A 6065-nucleotide genomic window follows, 5' to 3' on the forward strand; every position below is an offset into this window, starting at 1 on the left:
AGGGAGGGGGACGCAAATAAGATTATTAATTACTTATTCAAGGTAACGTGTGTTTGTCGTCAGCCTAGTGAGATACTATGCCGTAGTTTAACATGAATATACTAGTCAGACACAGTATACTGACTCCGACCAGTCCTTAGCCCCTTTATGTCGAGCGTCAGGCAAAACAATGAGTGCAGTCTTTTAATATCTTTTGGTATGACGCGGCCGGGGATCGAACCCCGAACTTTCCGCTCTCCGGGCGGACTTGGCCACAGAGGACATCCCAACCATTAGATATTCTGGGGGTTGCCTGGGATTTTGTACCGAGAATAGACATTTTTCAGCTACAGCTATGCGATCAATAGTGCTCGATGTGGTCCTATATCAAGTGCATACCTGCCCCGTGACATGGATGTCAAAATCCAAATAGCCAGAGTGAGGTACACGTGAGAAAGGCACGGGGAACGCTTTTCACATTCATCACGTTTGAAACTAGATCCATATAGCTACAGAAAAGGTCTTTCTGATTGGCTAATGTAGACTTCATGTTAGTCATTTCATTTGTCGATCAAAGTTCGCAAAAGGTCGTTCTGACGTTAGTCCAAAATTATTATTCAAACTATTTTCACATTCTTCATACATTCCTTCTTCATATCCTTCTAATAGCCTTTGCACCTTTTATAAACACTGTCACACATTGCAATCGAATTCCGATCTATTTACTGATCGAAAACCGGTTAAGAACTGAGTAAAGTCGTCGAGCAAAAGCATCTTTCCGGGGAAAGGGCGAAACGGACTCTAAAAGTATAGTTTCCACCCTTGCTGAACTAGGCTGGAATTCCGGAATTACATGTTGGCTGGACTAACGAGTCTATGCATAGCCGAATCAATCCGGTTCGTAAACAACATGGATTTCAAAGTGTAGATTTCGGTTGACTGTAGCATCTCCAAAGCATGTGTGTTATCAACTATGGCCTTGCAAAGGCCTTGCGCTGTCCATTGCTGCACTAAAAGGACTGTCGGATATGCTAGAAAAATGCTTTTCGCCCGTTAAACCAAGATATAATATTTCAGAGACTGTGAAAGTACCGATCTACCTACCTGTGGTTTGAAGTATTTCAAACACAAGGAGTCCTTACGGAGGAAATGTCTCTCGTTAGTTACCAGAACTATTCACTCGTTTCATAAAGTTGGTATTACACGGGAGCTCGATGGTTGTTACTGTCCCGATACAAGATAACTTTCATCCAGAGGATCAACACGGCGCCAAGACATTTTGTAGCATACATACCTGTTGACTCAAGTAGCGTTACAGTCATTAAGCGCACATATGTAATCCAGAGGGTGAAACAAATTGTAATTTGTAATGTGGTACTTTCAGAAGCAGGAAAAAAGAACATGACACATTTGAGTTTAAATACATATCTAATATAAAAATAGAAAAACATACAAACATATCATCAAAACAAGTACTAGTAATATGATTCACAACAATAACATTTGGTATTGCTTTCAAGGACATGCGATATTAAGTTGACACAATCCTAGTGGTATATATTATAAATGAAATGACATAAAAACTCTTCTGCTGGCGCATCACACGTCAGCAGCATATGTTGCAGTGTCTAGAATTGAACGAACACCGATACCAGGGACACAATGACTGGACAGAATGGCATACAAAGTGTTTTGTGAATATCCATTGGTAAAGATATTAATATTTGTTCATAATTTATCTTTTCTAAGTAATTGTTACATTGTTGTAATATTATTTTATAATGATCTAGATCAGTGGAAACTTGCAGAGATTGTAAAAATTGAAAGCCACAACGTTATGAGTGCGTAGTTTTTATATCACCATGAATCCTACTTCTCTATGAGAGTTACCTCCCTGAAACTTACCGTATTGTATGTGTACTCGTGTATCCTGACACGTCAGTTATTTACGCTGTACAAAAGTGCTCATACCTCGCTCCACAAAAACTCGGTCAACGTTTCCCGCCTGTCCCCATGACTAAGTTGTTGTTCCTTTGATAATTGTGCCCGAATAACACAAACAGGTTTCATGTAATAATCTACAGTTAGGAATGTTTTACAAAATATTTTCATAATGATTTATGCATTTCATATGTACACATATCATTATGCATGTCCGTTTTAAGATTTTGCCCGAATAACACAAACATGTTTAGTTTAATAATGTACAGCTGGTAAGGTTTTACAAATATTTTCACAATTACTTATGTATTTCATATGTACACATATCATTATGCATATGCGAGATAAAGATAAGGTTTCTTTTGAAACATCCACCTCATCTAAATTCGCTTGGTGTTTTATGTCATTAATTATGATGTGAAAGGACATTAATTTATAACGAAAATCATGTTCGTTACTATATTGATAAACATTATAGTTAGAATTTTCAACAAGGTTTGAAGAGTAGTCTCCCTTCGATCCCCAACGTCAACGATGGTAAAGGCCAGGTTTTCATTTAATGTACAATATATACTGAACCGCAAAAGAAACGTCGCGATGGATAGATATATGAGAAACCTTACTTGTCCAAACACTGTAAACATAGTTTGAGACATATTAAGAAGATGAAACATGGCAAAACTGATCATCAAGGTTGAAATTAAAGTGTCAAATGTTCTCAAAGTGAAACACAACACTAGTCTCTGAGAAAATGGCATCACAATGCAGTGTCTCGTGTGTCCATGGAATGGATGAGGTGGTTGATAAAGGCCATAGGCACTTGAGCCCACACTCTGAGGAACGCCTGACGCAGTTCAGCTGCAGTTGTCGGCCTTGGTCGGACACCATTCAGCCGTCTTTGAATCTCGTCCCACAGGTGCTCAATGGGATTTAAATCGGGACTGAGGGAAGGCCACTGCATGGTTCTCATGTCATTCTGCTGGGGGAAGTCTCGTGTTGCTCTCGCAGTGTGTGCACGGGCGTTATCATGCTGAAACTGGTTGCGATGTGCCAAATGATGTATGGCGTGTGGACTCAAGACTTGATCAATGTACAGTGCTGCTGTGACACCATTGTCTCTCCCTGGGCCGATGTTCCGGAAGACCACAGGGCCGACCCTCTGTGCAATTCCACCCCACACCATGATGCTCGGACTACCCAACGAGTCTCTCTCAACAACACAAGCCTCCGAATAACGTTCCCCACGGCGTCGCCAGACTCTCTCTCTGCTATCTGCTGTTGAGATACAGTAACGGCTCTCGTCTGAGAAGAGGACTCTCCTCCACTGCTGGTAGCGCCAATGCTGGTGCTGTGTTGCCCACTGAAGACGGTCTCGGCGATGACGTCCTCGGAATGGGTCCTCGGTGTGGCCTGTGACAGTGGAGGTGTCTGCTCGTCAATCGTCAACGCACGGTGTCCGCACTAATGTGTCGCTGGTGTGTCCCCATGGTCTGTCGAGCAGTTTCCGCAACAGTAACAAAGTGATCTTGAAGATACTGTCGCACAAACTGACGACCCTTGGTCTTCCACTACGTGGTCGGTCATCTGTAGTGTTGGTGATCTGGTACCGTTGCTGGAGCCTGTATATGGTCCTCACGTTGACTTGAAATGCAATGGCTACTTGCCGGGCAGTTTGTCCAGCTTGCAATCGTCCAAGGGCTTGGTGTCGGCTGATTTCTTGTCAATCTTGGCATGTGTTAGCAATTAAATAACGAATTAATGTTATCCGATCTGGGTGGATATTTATGCATTGGGTTACCATGGCCGTTGCAGTGATGCGTTTGGGCGATCGGTTTTATTGTCATCTGCTTTGTTTTTTTAATCAAATTTCATTTTTTCCGGTCAAGGTAATGTTAAATTTTAGAAACTTTGACAAAAAATACCCAGATATTTTAATGACAACTTTTCATGCAATGTTACTTGGGGTGACGTTTTTTTTGCGGTTCAGTATATATACTAGCAAGTGTAAATCTTTTGGCATAATATACTGATCAACAAAGGTTCCTGTGACAATGAATAGTGAGTGAGTTGGGTTTAACGCCGCTTTTAACAATATTCCAGTTATATCGCGGCGTGTCAGCTTAATGTGGGAGGAAAACCCGAAGTGATGCAGGTCTCCTCCACTTCGGTGAAAACCATGAGCACGGGTATGGTGCTGGCAAACCTAGAAACATAATCGGAGCGAACCGGGATTCGAACCCATAATCATAGGTTTCTGGCGTGCCCAAGGGACGCAACTCTGCACAGCGAATCGGGGCGCCTTAGACGACTGGGCCACCCGTGCCCCCATGACATTGAATAAGATTTAATGCAAAGTTATGTTTTTACCAAATCTGAAACAATTTCGGTTTGCAACAGATAAAAGACTCCTATAAGTGTTCAAATGGTTTTATTTGCCATGTTCACTTCAGAAAATGCGTGATTTCATAAAAAAAAACATGAACATGCCAAAAAGTCAATTTACAAATCAATAGCGTGTGTGTCCACCTCTGGTTGCGATGCAAGCAACACATCTTCGTCTCATGGAATCGACCAGGCGTCGCACAAAGTCCTGTGGGATATCTGTCCATATCTGCTGGAGCATGTTTCGAAGTTCCTGGAGTGTCTCTGGAACACGTGGCTGACGTCGAAGGCGCCGATCCATCTCATCCCACATGTGCTCGATTGGTGAGAGATCAGGGAAACGAGCCGGCCAGGGGATGACATTCACGTTGTTTTGTTGGAGAGAATCCTGAAAAAATATATGGTTTTGTAATCTTAGCTCAGGGCTCAGGTACACCTTGATAAACACTGTCACACATTGCAATCGAATTCCGATCTATTTAGTGATCGAAAACCGGACAAGAACTGAGTAAAGTCGTCTGTATGCCTGGCAAAAGCGTCTTTCCGAGGCAAGGGCGTTAACGGACTCTAAAAGTCTAGTTTCCACTCTTGCTAAACTAGGCTGGAATTCCGGAGTTACACTTTCGCTGGACTAACGAGACTATGCATAGCACAATCAAAATCGCGTAACGAACTAGACATCCGGTTCGTAAACAACGTGGATTTCAACGTGCAGATTTCGGTTGACTGTAGGATTTTCAAAGCATGTGTGCCGTTAATTGGGCGTCGACAGACATTTTGTAAATCTTTTCATGGTCTTAATCAATTTGCTCAAGTGAGTTGATGCACTTCGCGGGGTAAGACCCATTTTATTACGAAGACAATCTTGATTATCGAACATACTCTATTGACGGGGTGCCGCCATTGTGTTTGAATCAAATGCAAGTGATATGATAGGTGGAATCTAATTGGTCAACAAGAGAGACATACAAGGGACATAACCCGTATTCGCCATTGGTGGCGCTACGATCGAATCACGAAATTGCAGCCTAGTTCGGCAAGGGTGGGGGTCCTCGGTTGATTGGGGTCTCGGGCTGATATGGGTGTCTTGGGCTGATAAGGGGGTCTTGGGCTGATATGGGGGTCTCGGGCTGACATGGGGGTCTTGGGCTGATATTGGGGTCTCAGGTTGGGTTGATATGGGGGGTCTCGGGTTGGGTTGATATTTGGTTCTTGGGTTGACAAAGGGATCTCGGGCTGACATGGGGGTCTCGGGCTGATATGGTGGTCTCGGGCTGATATGGGGGTTTGGGGGTGACATGGGGGTCTTGGGCTGATATTGGGGTCTCGGGCTGACATGGGGGTCTCGGGCTGATATGGTGGTCTCGGGCTGATATGGGGGTCTCGGGCTGATATGGGGTATCACATGAAAACTGCCAAAAAATAACCTCTGAGTATCATACTACACCCTGATTGCCCGATAAAGGTATAGTCACCAATTTGATAGTCAGCCACAAGTCTTCCATTCACAACATGTGTGCTCAGAATTGAACACAATTCCAATGGTGTTTTTTCAAAGTTATTTATAAATTTGTCACATGAATATCTTTCCATGTCAACTTTTCTGAAGAAATCTATTAAGTAATGAGTTCCTTCAACATGGTAAATATCAGTGTTCTCCATATAGTCTAGCATCACACTGGTTCTACCGTTCATCGCATCCTTGTACAAAAGAACCTTAGCGCTACGCACGACTGTCGCACGGCTATGTTTGGTAAGGGAGT

The sequence above is a fragment of the Haliotis rufescens genome, unplaced genomic scaffold (assembly GCF_023055435.1).
Source record: "Haliotis rufescens isolate VD_foot unplaced genomic scaffold, xgHalRufe1.0.p SCAF_8, whole genome shotgun sequence".
Classification (NCBI taxonomy): domain Eukaryota; kingdom Metazoa; phylum Mollusca; class Gastropoda; order Lepetellida; family Haliotidae; genus Haliotis; species Haliotis rufescens.